The 19,897-nt window shown below is 40.4% G+C and overlaps 2 non-coding genes across 2 annotated transcripts; both read left to right on the forward strand.

The window, feature by feature from the left end:
- On the forward strand, positions 1-104 carry LOC112745523 (small nucleolar RNA R71). Its single transcript, XR_003173447.1, has one exon. It is a non-coding gene; the product is annotated as a small nucleolar RNA R71 (small nucleolar RNA).
- An 18,127-nt stretch (positions 105-18,231) lies between these two features.
- On the forward strand, positions 18,232-18,335 carry LOC112746446 (small nucleolar RNA R71). The gene has a single exon (XR_003174331.1). It is a non-coding gene; the product is annotated as a small nucleolar RNA R71 (small nucleolar RNA).
- The last annotated feature ends 1,562 nt before the right edge of the window (positions 18,336-19,897 follow it).

The raw sequence follows: 19,897 nt of genomic DNA on the forward strand, positions 1-19,897 counted from the left end.
ATGTCTGGTGGGCATTTCCTTGTCAAATCCTTGAATCTCTCCCATGCCTCGTAGAGAGTTTCACCATCTTGTTGTCTAAACATCTGAACCTCAGATCGAAGCCTATTGACCTTTTGTGGGGGGTAGAAACGTGCCAGAAACTTGCTTTCCACCTCATCCCATGTTGTTAGACTCCCCTTGGGAATGATTCCAGCCACTTAGCTGCTTTGTCCCTAAGTGAAAATGGGAACAAAAGCAGTTTATAGGCATCTTCCTGGACTCCATTGGACTTCACAGTGTCACAAATTCTCAGGAATTTTGTGAGATGTTGGTTTGGGTCTTCATTAGCACTTCCACCAAATGAACAATGATTCTCCACAAGTGATATTAGCTGTGGTTTGAGCTCAAAATTGTTGGCCTGGATGGGTGGTTTCTGGATGCTGCTACCACAATTCCCAGAGGTTGGGTTTATGTATGAACTAAGAACCCTCCTCTCAGGAATGGCATTGTTTCCATCAGCTCTCTCATGGTTGTGAACTTCTCTATCCATGTTGAGATCTAAAGCTTCCTCAAAATTGTCCTCAGATTCTCCTTCAGATTCCTCTTCTCCCAGTACTCTCTTCCCTCTTGCTTCCCTTCTCAGTCTATGAAGGGTCCTCTCTGGTTCGGTATATGGAGGAGTTGATGTCTCTCCTCTCCTACCTGTCATACAAGAACACAGCACAGGCAACAAACAAGTGAAATACTCTTGGTTAATGGAAGAGTATGGTTAGAGCAGTTGAGGAATTAATTCAAACAGTTAGTGAGTCAGTGAGTTAGTTGCTTGAATTTAAAGGCATAAAGAAAGAAAGTATGTAACAGAGTGCAGAAATTAAAATTCAACAAGTAACTTGTACTGAATTAATCAAAACAAAAAAAAATGCTCAATCTAGTTAACTTCCAATTTGAGAATTGTCAATCGAAAACCAATCCATGTGGAACTTAAACTTCAGTTTCAGCATTTCTTAGCCTTCATGATTCTGGCGTTTAAGCTCCAGTTTAGGCTTAAACTGGAACTTAAACTCAACATGTGATATTCAAGCTTCCTTTATTGACTTTGTTGCTTCCTTGCCTAGCCTCTTCTTCCCTGAAATCATCCAAACAATTGCATCAAAGTCTTGCAAAATTTCATGAGAAATCTTCCATTCATAGCATTCAAGTAATATAACTAAAAACTCATGGAATTTGCATCAAAATCATACTGTTTGGATGGTTCATTGCTTTGTTCTTCTTTTAACCATTCTTGGTTACTTTAAGCTCAAGAAAATGCATAAAACATCTAAAACTATCAAAAAAATGCTAGTGAAACTAGCCTAAGATGCCTTGGCATCAACTTCTAATCCGAATTGCTCACTCAACCAATCCTTGTGGGATTCGACCTCACTCTATTGTGAGTTTTTACTTGACGATAACCGGTGCACTTGCCGGAAGGAATTTTGCCGATCGTGCAATTTCCTAAATCGTAGCATAACAAGTTTATGCGCATCAGCCAACCAATCACAACTCACCTTACACCCCCAAGACCTCCAAGGCTGTCTCATTTCTTCATTTTGGCCGAAAATAACAAGAGAGAAAAGAGAGAAACTTTCATGAACACTTAATCTTCAAAGCTTGATTTCTTCTGCACTAAAACTCAAATCAAAACTCCGATTTCACCAAAATGATCCTCTCTTCTTCCTCTACATAACCATGTGACTTATCAAGGATGGAATTAAGGTGAGATGGCTGTTTCCCTCCCATTTCAATTCGGTTTTCAAGGAAAACCATGCAAAACATGTGTTTTCTTGATGTTCTTCCTTAGGAATCATGCTTAACTTGACTTGAGGGCTAAGAAACGTGAATTTCCAGCAAGTCTAAGGTGAGATATCTCTTCCTAACATACTGAGTGAGATTTGGTCAGTTGAGAGTTTTTGGATTTAAAGTTGTTCTTGATGTGATTTAGGAGGAAAAAGTGCTTAAGGACCACCTGAAAGTTTAACCGAATTAGGAGCAGCAAAACCAGGTAGGGTGTCACGAAATTAATCTTGATTAATTGTGTTTGAGATGTGTGAATGTTGTATTATTTGGCTGTGCTAAAAATTGGTTGCATATATGATTGATTTTTGGTGAAAATTTGGTGAAATTCTGATGAAATTTGATGAAATTTAAGCTTTAAAGTTCATGTTCTTGGGGCAGCTGGAAAAACGAAACCCTAAGCTTAAATTGAGGTTCAATTTGTGTTAAAATCATGAAGAAAAGATGGAGTTTTAGTGGCTGCTAATTTATTATGAATTATAGTAAAAATCGGTTGCTGAAAAGACTGAAAAACGGGTAAAAACAGAGAAGGAATCTGAAGAATTTATGAAGAACATGAAGAACACTTTGAGTGTGATGAAGAACAATGAAGAACAGGCCTTAGATCTTAAAAAGGGCAAGAAAGTAATTATTTTGGTGTTTGAGGGGTTATTTAGTAATTTCTGGAAGTTAGGGTGGTAAAAGTAGAAATATTAAAAATTACGGGTGGTAAAAAGTGAATTTTAAAGGTTAAAAGTAAAAGTAAGTTAATTTTCGAAAATTTAATGATAAAATAATAAAAATAATAAAATATTAAATAATAATATTTAATTAAAAATAATATTTTAATAAAAATAATAAAATAATGCGAAAAAGGCAGTTTTCTGTAAAAGCTTTAGAAAGACAACTTTAAGCGCAGAATCTCATAATTACCTTCATAAAACACTTAGGGAGTGGTAAAAACATATTAGTGAGGCAAAGATAAAGAAAAGATAAAAAGTTGAAGAAAAGATAAAAATCGAAGAAAAAGTCTGTAAAATTTTAACAACAGAGAAACAGACAAAGACTAGTGAACGAACTAGGGCAACATAGTTAGTTCTTGATTTGCGAATAGGGTTAGGTATTATATGAAAAGTTAAACTGTTTCAGTATAGACTTAATGAACCTATACTTGGGACAGACTAACTATTCATACCGAAATTTACATAAGCTTTAAATACATATGTTAAACAGAGAAATCAGAGCAGAGTAAAGAAACACAGAGAACAGAGTAACCAGAGCAGAATAAAGGAATACAGAAAAAAAAGTAATCAGAGCAAAGTAAAAATACAAAGAGAAAAGAGTAATGTGATAAAGAGAAATGGTTTGAATTAAGATGTTGTAAAAGTGAAAGATGTAAAGTTTGTACAGTATGATTGAACAGAGAAGGAAAGAGGTACTGCATAAAAATGTGAAAATGATGATGAATAATGAGAATGATGATGAATGATGATAATGAGAATGATTATGTGATGATTTGTTGCTTGAGGCAACCCAAGAGATGTGTTTATTCATTTGTTGCGTTAAGGCAACTCCAGATATACTTGTATGATCATCTGCTGCAGTGAGGCAGTCAGATAGATAATGGTGTGATCACTGAGAATGCTTTCCTACGGTACAGATCCATATTTTATTTCTGTAAGGCAGAGGGGTTATTTCCTGCTACAGAAGTACCGTGACCACCTGTTCCATTTCTGTAGTGGCAGAGGGGTTATTTCCTGTATACAGAAGGTGTGTCGGTGTACATCCCTGCAGTGGCAGATGTGTTATTTCCTGCGTGCAGTGGACCCTGTGGTGGCAGAGGGGTTATTTCCTGTACACAGGGGTATAGCCAATAGGAAAGCCTTATCCAGACAGAGGTTGCTGGATAACGTCGGGAGCGGGTTAGTAACCGACAGATGAGCTCATTACCTGCACTAGGGCTAGACATGCATCATACTTGGTTGCGCATTTCCTTTGTTATGTTTGTGGTATGAATGTATGCTTTCCTTGTTTGTATTCCATTCTCTGCGCTTGTGATATTTTCTTGTATTCTTCTGTTTGTGTTCTGCTATCTTTTTTCTCTATCTTCTCTACTTATCTGTGTTTTCTAATTACTGCTTCCTTGTATTCTGCTAATAGTCTGCTAAACAACATAGAATTAATGAACGTAACTAATAACCCCGACCCTACTAAGAACTCCCCAGTTCTTACCCCTTCTCTCTCCCTTCCCCCTTCAGATGGAAGTAAGAGTACCTTACCATAGTTCGCTGATGACCGTTCGCAAGAAGAGGATTCAGCTTTAGATAGTCTTCTGAGTCTAGGGTGAATATCGTTCTCTGATTATATGTAAATACTGTGAGACCAGCTAACGTCTGCACCCCTTCGTATGCGCACTTTAACCTAAATCCTGTGTACGAGATTCCTATTGTGTGGCTACTTCATGAGGTACCAGAGAGACATCCTGTGGAAAAGTCTGATCGTGCAGAGGAGTAGCAGATGATGTTCTATCTTTTGATGACGTTCCACCTGACTTGAACGTACTTTCCCTCGCTTTAGTAGTTTAGAGGGACTAGGTGAGTATAGAGTCTACGCTAGCCTAGGTGCCAGCTTAGGGACCTCTTGAACAGGTCAGGACCTAGGATGTTGTATGTACGTATATGTATATAGTTATTATTTAGCTATATCTATGGGCATTCTAACTAAAGGTCTATACTCTTAATAAAGGCTGGATAACTGAATGTTGCTAGCTACTTGTGATGTATTTATGTGTGGTTGCTTATAACTGTTTTATCTGTTATCAACTGTGAGTTGATTATGAATGATTCCGTCTATTGATCCAAATATTTTCAAAAAAAAAAAAAAGTACCTCGCTAACTAACTACGCTTTTAACAACGAATCAGGCTCATATAATAAATAATAGATAATAATTAGGATGACAAATTGGTAGCACTCAGTTTCTGGTATGTCCTAGGTGTACTGAAAATTGGGTCGTTACATCGAGCAAATCATGCTGGGGAGGATAGAAGAGTTTTAGGCTCTTACATCAATCCAAACCCAGGAAACTGTGGAAGTAGCATTCAAAAGCCAACCATCCATGCCAACAATTTTGAACTGAAGCCACAGCTCATCACCCTTGTGCAGAACAACTGTTCGTTCGGAGGGAGTGTCCAAGAGGACCCAAATCAACATTTAACCACCTTTCTGAGAATATGTGACACAGTGAAATCTAATGGTGTTCATCCTGACGCCTATAGACTGTTCTTATTTCCATTCTCACTCAAGGATAAGGTAGCCAAGTGGCTGGAATCTTTCCCAAGGGAAAGCTTGACAACTTGGGAAGACGTGGTGAACAAATTCTTAGCAAGATTTTACCATCCTCAACGAATCAATAGGCTGAGAGCTAAAGTCCAAACTTTCAGGCAACAAGATGGTGAGACTCTATATGAAGCATGGGAGAGGTTTAAAGACCTAACAAGGAGGTGCTCACCAGATATGTTCAATGAATGGGTGCAGCTGCACATTTTCTATGAAGGGCTCTCTTATGAGTCAAAGAAGGCCGTAGACCATTCATCTGGAGGATCTTTGAACAAGAAGAAGACTATTGAGGAAGCCATAGATGTCATTGAAACAGTAGCAGAGAACGACTACTTCTATGCTTCCGAAAGAGGGAACACAAGAGGAGTAATGGAGCTAAATAATGTAGATGCTCTGCTGGCCCAAAACAAGCTCATTACCCAGCAACTGGCTGACCTCACTAAGAAGATGGAGAGGAACCAAGTAGCAGCAGTCTCCACTTCATCAACAACCCAAGAAGGAGTGAATGAAGAAGCAGAGGGTAGTCAGGAGCAAGCCAACTACATTGGGAATTCACCTAGGCAAAACCATGATCCATACCCCAAGACCTACAACCCTAGATGGAGGAATCACCCAAATTTTGGGTGGGGAAATCAACAAGACCAAAGCCTTGATCAAAGACGCCCAAATCCAAACAATGCAGCCACCCAACACTTCACATCTAGACCATATCAACACCCCCCATAACAACAACTCCCCACATTCATATCAAGGCCAAAATAACCTTACTCAGCCTGACCTGTCATCATTTGATGAAAGAATCTCAAGGATTGAGAATCTACTTGAAGGCCTAAGCAAGGAGATTCAAGACAACATGGTCTTCAAGGAGGAAGTGCGAGCCAGTTTCAAGAACCAGGGAGACACAATCAAGAGGTTAGAATCTCAAGTAGGATATCTCTCTGAGCAAATTCCCAAACCCACAGATGGATTCCCAAGTGACACAGAGAAGAATCTGAAAGGTGAAACAAAGAAGGTAAGATGGAAAGATTGCAAGATGGTCACTATAAGTGATAAGGAGACTGAGGACAAGCCAAGCAAGCTGTCAGAACAACCTGAAGATACCTCAGTAGAGGAGGTGGAAAAAGATTACCAAGAACCAGAAATCTCAAAACAGGAGTTGCTGAGACTCTATGCACTTTTTCCCCAACTGCTCAAGGGAGCTGTGGAGAGGAGAATATACTCAAGATTTCTTGACTTATTTGCATCTCTGCATGTGAACATACCATTCATCAAGACTATCCAACAAATGCTTGCATTCATCAAGTACATGAAGGAGTTGCTTCCCAGGAAAAGCTCACTCAAGGGAGGCCAAACTATAGTGATGAACACGGAGTGCAGTGCCCTCATTCAAATGCAGTTGCCTACAAAAAGAAAAGATCCAGGTAGTTTTCATGTCCCCTGTGCCATAGGAGAAATAATGTTTGATAGAGCACTCTGCGATTTGGGAGCAAGCATCAACTTAATGCCTCTATCCCTGGTGAAGAGGCTACAGATCAATGGGATATTGCCCACAGATATAGTCATCAGGCTGGCTGACAAAACTCAAAAACAAGCAAGAGGGGTGGTGGAAAATGTGTTGTTAAAGGTGGGGAAATACTTTCTTCCCACAGACTTTGTCATCTTGGACATGGAAGAGAGTCACACTCACCCAATCATATTGGGAAGACCATTCCTAGCTACAGCCAGAGCACTCATAGACGTGGAGCGAGGGGAGCTAATATTGAGGATCCATGATGAACAACTCAGCTTCAATGTCTTCAAACTCTCCCAAGAAACTGACCAAGAAAACAAAGAACCAAGCAATGATCATAATGGGATGCTGACAGAAGAAACAAGCACTGAGGCACCATCAACACATCTGAGAACCCCACTAAATGATGAACAAGGCAAACAGCAATTGTCACAGCTCAAGGAGAAGCTGGAGGAACCTAAACCACCAGAGGCATGTGAAGCAACAACAAAATTCACTTAAAAGAAGAAGTCGCCAAGAGCAGGAAAGCATCAAAAGGGACAAAGATGAAGGTACCTAGGGGATGGAGGAACAAGAAGATCCCTACGGAAGGCCTCTCTCCAGGAGATAAAGTGATTTCAGCTTACTTCCCAGATATCCCCCCTAATCTCCCCACTGTACCATCTCAGTTACCTAAGGTCTTCACTATCAACAGAGTTCTTTCCTTGGAACATGTAGAGATCATTGATACAACCAATGGATATAAGTCCAAGGCAAGAGGGGAGGACTTGAAGCATTATCAACCACCCTGATGAAGGAGAAACGTCAAGCTAGTGACGCTAAAGAAGCGCTTCATGGGAGGCAACCCATGTTTTATTAGCTTTTACTAGTGAATAAGTCAATATTCATAAATTCCAACCCAAACTTGGTGAAGTCCTTATATTGCAGTATATAGTGAAGAACAAGTTTGGTGTTCAAAGCGTACCAAGAAAGCATGAATGCAACAGAGAGCATTCTAGTCTTGGAGCTTTGAACAGAACTTTTCATCACAATGCTTCAAACTAAGTTTGGTGTCACCCCATGGTGCCACCAAAATGCATAAAGGGATACACAGTTAGTTAGTTAGTTGGAGTTCATGAATAAACAATCTAATCTTTTCTTCTCTTTATTATTTTAGCCGTAAAAATCTAAATTGATTTTTTTATGATATTTCTTACTTTTCTTGTTTGATCTTTATAGGGAAAGGAAAGGAGCATTGAAAGAGATTGATTGGACAATTTAATGGGAAAGGTTTGGCCACTTCATGAAGAGGGCACTACACACGTGCCTCACGGGGGAATGCATTGGGAATGGTTGCCATGCAACATTGGAGGAAGAACAAACTTGGAAAGCGAACCAACTCCATCATAAAGTTGAGAATCCTCGTGCTTACTCCATATAAAACCCCATCCGTTCATCATACACAAATCCCATCAATCCACACCTTTCATCTCTTCATCACTTCTCTATATAAGTGAATCAAATCCACACTGTCTCCACATTCGAAATTCATACCCCTTGCACTTCACTTTCCAGCAACCAATGCTTCAACTTCCCACTCTCTAAATCCCACATCTCTTCCCTTCACTACACCCTTTTGCTTTAACTTCATTCATGGCATCATCAAGCTCCAAGAGGCAGAAGAGGAAGGAACTAACGGAGAACATTTCTTTCAACGAGAAGAGATTCAAGACTGCCTTCCATGAACGAGAATTTGAGCGGATAAAGCTCAAAAAGATACTGCCCGAGTTAACCTTCCAAATCAATGAAGACGAATGCCCACAGATTCGGGAGAAGATTGAAGAAAGAGGGTGGCAATTGCTCACCAATCCAGAGTAGAAGATCAATGCAAACATCATCAAAGAGTTCTACGTAAATGTGGTCAGAGAAGACAAAACCAGAGCCCCAACCTTCAAAAGCTATGTAAGGGAAAAGGAGGTAGACTTCAGCCCAAATTCTATAATAAGTACTCTTCACCTAAAATCACCACACTTTGATGAGCCTAGCTATCATGCAAGGATAAGTAAAAGCCAAGACAATGATGAGCTCACCGAGATAGTGACTGACATCTGTGTTATAGCAGCTGACTGGGAGAGGTATGGAGATGGGAGACATCGGTTCATCAAGAGGGGAGACCTTAGCCCAGAAGCCAAGGGGTGGTTTGAACTCGTGAGGAGGTCTATTCTCCCAGCTGCAAATAATTCAGAGGTAAATATTAATCGAGCAACTATGGTACATTGCCTAGTACAAGGTGGAGAAATCAACGTGCATGAACTTATAGCTAAGGGAATTTAAGATTCAGCTGAGAAGCTTGAATCAGGTGCCAGGCTTTGGTACCCCAGCACCATTCTCCGATTGTGCATAAAGACCAAGGTGGTCTTTGAAGATAGTAATCCAGACTGGGTTAACCCAGGGAGGCTAATGACAACCCAGCGTATGGCCTATACTACACCTACTCAGTAACAAAGAAGGCCACAAATAGGAAAACTAAAAGCAAAGGAAGGAGCTCACCAAGAGGAGTCTCATCAGGAAGAATATCAACAGGGATAGCATCCTTACCCAGCAGATTTGAATATGAATCACCTTCTAAGAGCTATCGAAGATTTGGGGATGAGACATATGGAAGGACAAGAGCAAATATTGAACTGGATGAGCCAACAAGAAGAGTGGAAGAAACAACAAATGGAGCAGCAACAGGAACAATACTCCCAGCTCACTCAAACCATCCACCAAGTTACTGAGAGGTAAGAACGTCAAGATAAGCATTTGCAGGAACTCAATCAGCGACAAATAGCCCAGATGAAAGCATTCAATGAGTTCACTGTACTTAATGAAGGACGGCAACTACATCGGGAGGAGTTCAACGTCAACACTCAAGCCAAGTTGAACTACATGTCCAGTAATATGCATCATCTACACTATGCCATCCCTACATATGATGAGGTGATGCACGGAAAACTTGTCTCTCAACAAATCTCCCTTCGGCAAGTGTACCGAATTTGTCGTCAAGTAAAAACTCACAATAGAGTGAGGTCGAATCCCACAGGGATTGATTGATCAAGCAACTTTAGTTAGAAGAATGTTCTAGTTGAGCGAATTCAGAATTTGGGTTGAGAGTTGCAGAAAATAAAAATGGCGGGAATGTAAATAACAGAAAAGTAAATGCTAAAATTAAAGGACTGGAAGTAAATGACTGAAAATAAATTACAGAATTGTAAATGGGAATGGGGGATTTGCTCATAAAAGTAAATGGCAGAAATTAAAGAGAATGGGTAAGATAAGAGATGGGGAGTTCATTGGGCTTAGGAGATGTTGCAATTCTCCGGATCAAGTTCATTTTCATCTCTTCCTCAATCAATGCACTCATTGATCTCCTTGGCAATCTTGAGTGATTGAATTACAATTTCTTGCAATTTAATCTCTCTAATCTTGATCAACAGCCAATTCCTTGGTCAATTGCTCATGAGAAGAGATGAAGTATGGTCACTGATTATACCACATGCATTTCCCAAATCAAGTATTGAGAGGGTTATAGTCACATACCCATCCAAACCCAATTTGGTCCAGCATGAGAAAGCATTTCTAGCTTGATCTCTTCATTCCTCTTTCAAGGTTCAAAAGAGATCCAAGTTTGAGTAGCTTCTCTTCCAAGATAACTACTCAATTGGATGAAGATCGAAAGCTTTCAAGTAAAATCAAGAGGAAAGATAGAAGAAGAATAATGAAAATTAGTATTGATCCATCAAATTACAACAGAGCTCCCTAACCCAATGAAAGGGGTTTAGTTGTTTATAGCTCTTGAAAATGAAAACAAAGATGGAGAATACATCATAAAACTAGAAATTTCAAAGAAAGTAAAATACAGAGAGTAGTTCTCTTTTTTTCAGCCTCCAGAACTCCTTCTCAATTCAAAGCTACTCCTATATATACTACTCTTCTCAGCTTCTAGTGTGATTCTTCAAGTCTTGGGCCTTTGGATCTTGAGTTTGAAGCAGTTCCTTTCTTTATTTGGGCTTGGCTTTACTTGCAGAGAGAAAGTGCGAAGTGGGCGGAGACTTTAGTTCAGGACGTTAGGGGTGTTAATATTTAGTGAGAATATAAGTTCGAGAACGTTAGTGACACTTAACATTGTCACTAATGTTCCAATGCACCCCTTTGCCTCACGTTAAAACCCACGTTAACTAGGTTAACGTGACTTTTAACGTTGCCTTGTTAACCTTGGAGAACGTTAGTGACACTCAACATTGTCACTAACGTTCCAGTGTGCCCCTTCTTGCTTCACGTTAAAGCCCACGTTAACTAGGTTAACGTGGCTTCTAACGTGGCCCTTGCCATCCTTCGAGAACGTTAGTGACATTCAACATTGTCACTAACGTTCCAATGTGCCCCTAGGTCTCACGTCAGAGTCCACGTTAACTAGGTTAACGTGGCTTCTAACGTGGCCATCTTTAGCCATCCCAACGTTAGTGACAATGTTGAGTGTCACTAACGTTGGCTCATCCTTCATTCCTCATCGTTAGCTTCCACGTTAACCAAGTTAACGTGGAAGTTAATGTGACTCTTGGGGGTTGTGTGGTTGCTTCAACGTTAGTGACAATGTTGAGTGTTACTAACGTTGTCGACAACTCTTCATTCTCTACGTTAGATCCCACGTTAACCAAGTTAACGTGGGAGTTAACGTGGTACTTAGCACCATAGGCCAACGTTAGTGACAATGTTGAGTGTCACTAACGTTGGCTTCTCTCCCTCCCCCTTAACGTTAGAGGCCACGTTAACTAGTTAACGTGGCTTCTAACGTGGCCACTTATGAGTAAGTGCCAACGTTATTGACAATGTTGAGTGTCACTAACGTTGGCTCAACTTCTTTTCTCCACGTTAGAGTTCACGTTAACTTGGTTAACGTGACTCTCTAACGTGGGCATTGATGGCTTTTTGAGAGTGTTATTGGCAATCACTTTTCTCATTAATCTTTGCAAGTTACCTCTCCTTTTCTTGCTTCTTTTTGGTCCTGAAATCAAGCAACAAAGTGCATCAAAGCTCTAGTCCAAGTCATGAGTAATGCAACATAATATTTGTCACTAAACTTATGCAAAATCCTCTTGAAATCATGTAAAATTCACAATGTATGCTTGAGTTAAGGCATAAGTGAATATTTATCCAAAACTAGCTTATTTCCTAAAGAAATGCATGAAACTATCCTAAAAACAGTAAAGAAAAGGTCAGTGAAACTGGCCAAAATGCCCTGGCATCACAACACCAAACTTAAAGCTTGCTTGTCCCTAAGCAAGTACTGGAACAAGAGAATGATGAATGGAATATCCAGAGGAATGAGTCATTTTTGTGGAAGTCATGTTACTGATTTTATGGTGGTTTCATGCATAGCAACTTAGGTTCATTCCATTACTGGCTTTCAAACCTTTATCATGTCTCTAAACACTTACTTTGTTTATATCCCATGAGACTTTTATTCATTGATCCTTTTATTGTTATTTCAAGGGTTGTTTGTGTTATTTAGGCTAAGTGCTCTGTAAGGGGGCAACTCTTTAAGATAAGTTTTCAGCCAACACTCCCGAACCAGTTGGTTCAAGGTGCTAGGTGTTGAAGCACCCCTAAGGACTTACTCCCTCAAGTCTCTCCCTCATGCATACACACCACAGGCATATAGTTTGTTTATTTTCTTTTCTTGAGACCTTGGTGTCCAGCACCTCTTGGGGTTACTAAATGCTCTGTAGTGAAGGTTACTCTTGATAGTGGACTTTCAGCTGATAATCCCGAGTTAGTTAACCCAAGTTACCAGGTGATAAGGCACCCCTAAGAGCTTATTCATCCAAGTAGATCCCTCACACAGGAGCACCACAGACACTTGCCTCAAGATTAAAACCATTAATGCCTAGCCTTATTGCTTACTCTTTTTCTTCTGTTTTTCACTTTCATTGTTCTTTCCCTTTTCTCTTATTAGGATCTTGTTATTAACTTAGTCTCATGAGTGTATCCAAAGCAAAGTATTCAGGCCAGACAATTGTCATCCCAGCCTTGTGGTTAAACCAACTTAGCTAACTTATGACTACCCCAAAGATTCATGAATGCACTTCCACATTATGAACTCTACTTCTGGTCTTTTAAAAACAATCATTCTCTTTTTATTTGATTTAAAGGGACAGCATACAAGTAAGTTAAGTGATGGTGCAGTAACATAAAGACTAGTGTACATAGACCTATTCAGAACTTAAAAGACAGAATTTAAAAAGGGTTCAACTATGAGTAACTACAAATCAAAAGTGCATTTGAACTTCCAACTTTCAACAATTCTGAGTACAATGGAATTAGGTAACAATACAACCTTCGGGTGATGATCTCTGGTCCCCCTCTCTCTTTGTCATCATCCTAGTTTTTGCTGCCTCGCTTCTTTGGGTGAAGGTGCACCATTTCCTTATAAGATTCCTGCAAGGTTACTGGAAGTTGCTTGTTCCCAAAGCACTTGAGACATAGTTAGCTTACATGTATGCTTGTGCCTCTTGAACTCAATTTGGTGTGTGAACACCAAACTTAGTTCTTTGCCCAATACAAAACATTGCATATATGCAGAGACCCTCATATCTTGTTATCAACAAAGCAATGATCACCTATAGTCTAACTACATCTAAGTGGTTTCTCTTGATTGGATGGAGCTAGCAATGTTCTTTTGGAGTGGAGTGTAATTCTAACCAATGTCTTTTAGTGGAACACTAAACTTAGAACTACACTACCACTCTTGGATTGTTCTGGTGTGGAACACCAAACTTAGCTCCTTACAATACAGGGGAAACAACTTGTGATTTTTATTGAAATAAAGATGAAAGTGAAACTACCTGAGGTTGGATTGCCTCCCAACAGAGCGCTCTTTTATCGTCGCTAGCTCGACGAGTCCTTAATTACTTGAGATGGTACTTTACTCTGGGGTTTTCCCCCATGTTGCCCAGGTAATGCTTGAGTCTTTGTCCATTCACTGTAAAAGTCCTCTCTGAACCTTCATCCGTGATTTCGATGTGGCCATATGGTGATACTTTTGTAACTATGAAAGGTCCGGACCACCTTGACTTGAGTTTTCCTGGGAACAGCCTTAATTTAGAATTGTAAAGGAGTACTTGCTGCCCTTTTTCGAAACTCCTGGGTGCCAGATGCATGCCATGTTTTCTCTTTGCCTTTTCTTTATACATCTTAGTGTTTTCATAGGCTTGTGACCTGAATTCTTCCATCTCTTGCAGCTGCAAGATCCTTTTTGCACCAGCAGCAATGCTGTCAAAATTTAGTATCTTGATAGCCCAAAGAGCTTTGTGTTCCAGCTCTAGTGGTAAGTGACAAGCCTTCTCATAGACTAGTTTATATGGAGACATTTCAAGTGGAGTTTTGAATGCTATTCTGTATGCCCAAAGAGCATCATCCAACTTCTTCGACCAATCCTTTCTAGATGCGCCCACAGTCTTTTCCAGCATCCTCTTCAGCTCTCTGTTGGATATCTCAGTTTGCCCACTTGTTTGAGGATGGTAAGGTGTGGCTACTTTGTGTTTTACCCCATATCGTAAGAGGAGAGCTTCTAGTGGTTTGTTACAAAAATGGCTCCCTCCATCATTGATGAGAGCTCTTGGGACTCCAAACCGGCTAAAGATATTCTTCCTGAGGAAGTTCATGACTACCTTGTTATCATTAGTTGGGGTTGCAATAGCCTCTACCCATTTGAAAACATAATCCACTGCTACCAGGATGTACTTGTTTGCATATGAGGTTGGGAATGGTCCCATGAAATCAATTCCCCACACATCAAACAGTTCCAGTTCCAAGATGAAATTTTGTGGCATGGCATTTCTTTTGGGCAGGTTTCCAGATCTTTGGCATTCATTGCAGCTTTTTACTAGTTCCTTGGCATTCTTGAAAAGGGTGGGCCAAAAGAATCTGCTTTGTAACACCTTTGCTGCAGTTCTGTCCCCTCCAAAGTGCCCGCCATAGCATGAACCGTGGCAGTTCCACAGGACTTCTCTCCCTTCCTCTTCCGAAACACATCTTCTAAGAATTCCATCTGAACATTTCTTGAAGAGATATGGCTCGTCCCAGACAAAGTATTTTGCATCATTCATGAGCTTCCTCTTTTGATGTTTATTGATCCCTGGGGGAAATGCCCCAGTTGCCTTGAAATTTGCAATATCTGCGAACCATGGTGCTTTGTGAACTGTCATCAATTGCTCATCAGGGAAGAGCTCGTTCACATTTGTATCATTCTCTCCACCTTGATCATGAGGGATTCTGGATAGGTGATCTGCCACCTTGTTCTCCACTCCTTTCTTGTCTCTGATTTCAATATCGAATTCCTACAAAAGTAAGATCTACCTTATTAGTCTTGGCTTTGATTCTTGCTTGGCAAACAAATATTTAAGTGCTGTGTGATCTGTAAAAACAATCACTTTAGCACCAATGAGGTATGATCTAAATTTGTCAAATGCAAAAACTATTGCTAGCAACTCCTTTTCAGTAGTGGTATAATTTCTTTGAGTTTCATTAAGGACTTTGCTAGCATAGTGTATCACACAAACTAGGTTATCTTTCCTTTGTCCTAACACTGCCCCAACTGCAAAATCAGATGCATCGCACATCAATTAAAATGGTAGGTTCCAATCAGGTGGGGAAATGATAGGAGCAGAGGATAACTTCATTTTCAAATGTGCAAATGCTAGCATGCATGTTTCATCAAAGATGAATGGTGTATCAGATACAAGGAGATTGCTTAAGGGCTTGGCTATTTTTGAAAAATCTTTGATGAACCTTCTGTAAAAACCAGCATGCCCTAAAAAACTTCTAATTGCCTTGACATCACTGGGTGGGGGTAGTTTTTCAATAAATTCTACTTTAGCTCTATCAACCTCAATGCCTTGGTGAGAGACCTTGTGACCAAGGACTATTCCTCCTGTCACCATGAAGTGGCATTTTTCCCAGTTAAAGACCAAATTGGTCTCTTGGCATCTTTTCAATACCAAGGCGAGGTGATGTAGGCAACTAGGAAAAGAATCTCCGAATACCGAGAAATCATCCATAAAAACTTCAATGAATTTTTCTATCATATCTGAAAAGATAGAAAGCATGCAGCGTTGGAAAGTTGCAGGGGCATTATATAATCCAAATGGCATGTGCCTATAGGCAAACACTCCATACGGACAGGTAAATGAGGTTTTCTCTTGGTCTCTTGGATCAACCACTATTTGGTTATATCCTGAATAACCGTCGAGAAAACAATAATATGCGTGCCCTACAAGTCTTTCCAACATCTAATCCATGAATGGAAGGGGAAAATGGTCCTTTCGTGTAGCCTCATTGAGTTTCCTGTAGTCTATGCACATCCGCCATCCTGTGACGGTCCTTGTAGGTATGAGCTCGTTCTTCTCATTGGTAACCACAGTGATCCCTCCCTTCTTTGGCATAACATGTATGGGGCTAACCCAAGGGCTGTCCGAAATTGGGTATATGACCCCTCCTTGCCAAAGCTTCATAACCTCTTTCTGTACCACTTCCTTCATGATTGGGTTCAGCCTTCTTTGGGATTGAATTGATGGCTTGACATCATCTTTCAACAGTATTTTATGCATGCATATGGCTGAACTAATTCCCTTCAAGTCAGCAAGGGTCCATCCAATGGCATCCTTATGCTCCAGCAGCACCTTGAGTAGTTCGTCCTCTTGATCTTGACTGAGGGATGAATTTATGATCACTGGGTAGTTTTCATTTTCTCCTAGATATGCATATTTGAGAGTGGGTGGCAATGCTTTGAGTTCAAGTTTGGGTGCTTCCGATTTTTCGTTTCCTTCCTTTGGTGCATCTGGTATATGTATTTCTGCTGTAGCTACCTCTTCACTTGATTCAGATTCTTCCTCCACCAATCTCTCGTTCTCTTCAGGTTCATCTTCTTCAAAATTCTCCTCCACTTCATCCTCAAGTGCATCTAACCTCATGCATTCCCCCAATTGTTCCGGTGGATAACTCATGGCCTTGAACACATTGAATGTCATCTTTTCATTGTGTAATCTCAGGGTGAGGTCACCCTTCTGAACATCAATGACAGCTCCAGCAGTGGCCAAGAATGGCCTTCCCAAGATGATGGAGGTCTTGGCATCTTCCTGCATGTCCAGCACCATAAAATCTGCTTGGAATATGAAATCTCCTACTTTTACTAGCAAATCCTCTACTATCCCGTGAGGGAATTTGAACGACCGGTCTGCCAGTTGTAGAGCCATTTTTGTTGGTTTAGCCTCCTCAATTTTCATCTTTCTCATCATAGCTACTGACATCAAATTGATGCTGGCCCCTAAGTCACAAAGAGCCTTTTCTACTGTAATTTCTTCTATAATGCAAGGGATCTGAAAACTCCCAGGATCCTTCAGTTTCTGAGGTAGTTTATGCTGAATGATAGCACTGCACTCTTCAGTTAGTATCACAGTCTCATTGTTCTTCCAGCTTCTCTTCTTAGTCATTAGCTCCTTCAAAAACTTGGCATAAAGTGGCATTTGTTCTATGGCTTCAGCAAATGGTATGTTGATTTGTAGCTTCTTGAAGATTTCCAAAAATCTCAAGAACTGGTTGTCATCTTCCTTTTTCTTCAATAGCTGGGGGTATGGAGCTCTTGAGATGTTCAGTTGGGGTATCTTTTTTTCTTTCTGCAGACTTGACGTGGGGGTTTGCATTCCATCTTGCTCTTCTCCCTTTTCATTTGAGCCTTCTTCTTGTGGTTTTTGGGGATGTTCCTTCAGTTCCTTCCCACTCCTAAGTGTGATAGCTTGACACTACTCCCTTTTGCTTGAATAGGCATCATAGCAAAAATTGTGGTTAGGAACCTGCTTAAATAGATAGCTGATTTGTGTTTCCAGTTTTTGTGATGGAAGCATTTTGATTCTGCATATTTGACTGCACTTCCTCTCTGAATGCTTTACTATCTTGAATGTCTCTGCATATTCCTTCAATGAAGGTTTCGATCTTAGAAAGCTTGTCATCAATTGATGAGTGGTTCGGAGCAGATGTGCTGTTTTGGTTTTGATAAGTGTGTGGAGAAGTGTTGTTGTGGGGGTGTTGAGATGTCCTCTGGTCTTGGTTTTGATCTTGCTTACTTCCCCACCCAAAGTTTGGGTGGTTTCTCCATCCAGGGTTGTAAGTCTTGGAGTATGGATCATAGTTTTTCCTTGGTGAATTCCCAATGTAGTTGGCTTGCTGTTGACTCCCGTCTGCTTCTTCATTCACTCCTTCTTGGATTGTTGATGAAGATGAGATTGCTGCTACTTGGTTCCTCTCCATCTTCTTGGTGAGGTCAGCTAGCTGCTGGGTAATGAGCTTGTTTTGGGCCAACAGAGCATCTACATTGTTTAGCTCCATCACTCCTCTTGTGTTCTCTCTTTCGAAAGCATAGAAGTAGTCATTTTCTGCTACTGTTTCAATAATATCTATGGCTTCCTCAATGGTCTTCTTCTTGTTCAAGGATCCTCCAGATGAATGGTCTACGGCCTTCTTTGACTCATAAGAGAGCCCTTCATAGAAAATGTACAGCTGGACCCATTCGTTGAACATGTCAGGTGGACACCTCCTTGTTAAGTCCTTGAACCTCTCACATGCTTCATACAGAGTCTCACCATCTTGTTGCCTGAAAGTTTGAACCTCAGCTCTCAGCCTATTGATTCGTTGAGGAGGGTAAAATCTTGCTAAGAATTTGTTCACCACATCCTCCCAAGTTGTCAGGCTCTCCCTTGGGAAAGATTCCAGCCACTTGGCTGCCTTGTCCCTGAGTGAGAAAGGAAATAAGAGCAGTCTATAGGCGTCAGGATGAACACCATTAGATTTCACTGTGTCACATATTCTCAGGAAGGTGGTCAAATGCTGATTGGGGTCTTCTTGGACACCTCCTCCAAACGAACAGTTGTTCTGAACAAGGGTGATGAGCTGTGGCTTAAGTTCAAAGTTGTTGGCATGGATTGTTGGCTTTTGGATGCTACTTCCACAATTGCCTGGGTTTGGATTAATGTAAGAGCCCAAAACTCTTCTATCCTCCCCAGCATGATTTGCTCCACCTCCTCTGCCATGGTTGTGAGTCTCTTCTTCATGATGATTTTCCATGTTTTCTTCCATGTTTGGTTCAAAGTATTCCTCAAAGTGTTCCTCCTCTTCTTCAGCACCAACTACACGTTTTTCTTTTGCCTCCCTCCTTAGTCTAAGGAAGGTTCTCTCAGGTTCAGAATCAAAGGAAGTTGAAGCCCCGCTTCTTCTCCCTGTCATACAACCAACAAGTACAAGCAAAGAAAATAGATGAAGACAGTATTTGTGTCAGAATTGCTGTTAGTTGTGGGTGATGAAATATATCAAACAGTTAGTGGGTTAGCAAATAGAATTGAAAATAACAAAGAAAAACAAACGAGTAGAGGGGGAAGGGAAGAAGTTTAACTAAAACATAAAGTAAATCACTGAAACAAAAAAATGAAATTCACAAAATAAAAATGCTCAATCTAGTGATCTTCCAATTTAATCATTGTTGATGCACAGTCAATCCCCGGCAACGGCGCCATAAACTTGATGCACGGAAAACTTGTCTCTCAACAAATCTCCCTTCGGCAAGTGTACCGAATTTGTCGTCAAGTAAAAACTCACAATAGAGTGAGGTCGAATCCCACAGGGATTGATTGATCAAGCAACTTTAGTTAGAAGAATGTTCTAGTTGAGCGAATCCAGAATTTGGGTTGAGAGTTGCAGAAAATAAAAATGGCGGGAATGTAAATAACAGAAAAGTAAATGCTAAAATTAAAGGACTGGAAGTAAATGACTGAAAATAAATTGCAGAATTGTAAATGGGAATGGGGGATTTGCTCATAAAAGTAAATGGCAGAAATTAAAGAGAATGGGTAAGATAAGAGATGGGGAGTTCATTGGGCTTAGGAGATGTTGCAATTCTCCGGATCAAGTTCATATTCATCTCTTCCTCAATCAATGCACTCATTGATCTCCTTGGCAATCTTGAGTGATTGAATTACAATTTCTTGCAATTCAATCTCTCTAATCTTGATCAACAGCCAATTCCTTGGTCAATTGCTCATGAGAAGAGATGAAGTATGGTCACTGATTATACCACATGCATTTCCCAAATCAAGTATTGAGAGGGTTATAGTCACATACCCATCCAAACCCAATTTGGTCCAGCATGAGAAAGCATTTCTAGCTTGATCTCTTCATTCCTCTTTCAAGGT

Source organism: Arachis hypogaea, chromosome 14 (genome assembly GCF_003086295.3).
Source record: "Arachis hypogaea cultivar Tifrunner chromosome 14, arahy.Tifrunner.gnm2.J5K5, whole genome shotgun sequence".
Lineage (NCBI taxonomy): Eukaryota > Viridiplantae > Streptophyta > Magnoliopsida > Fabales > Fabaceae > Arachis > Arachis hypogaea.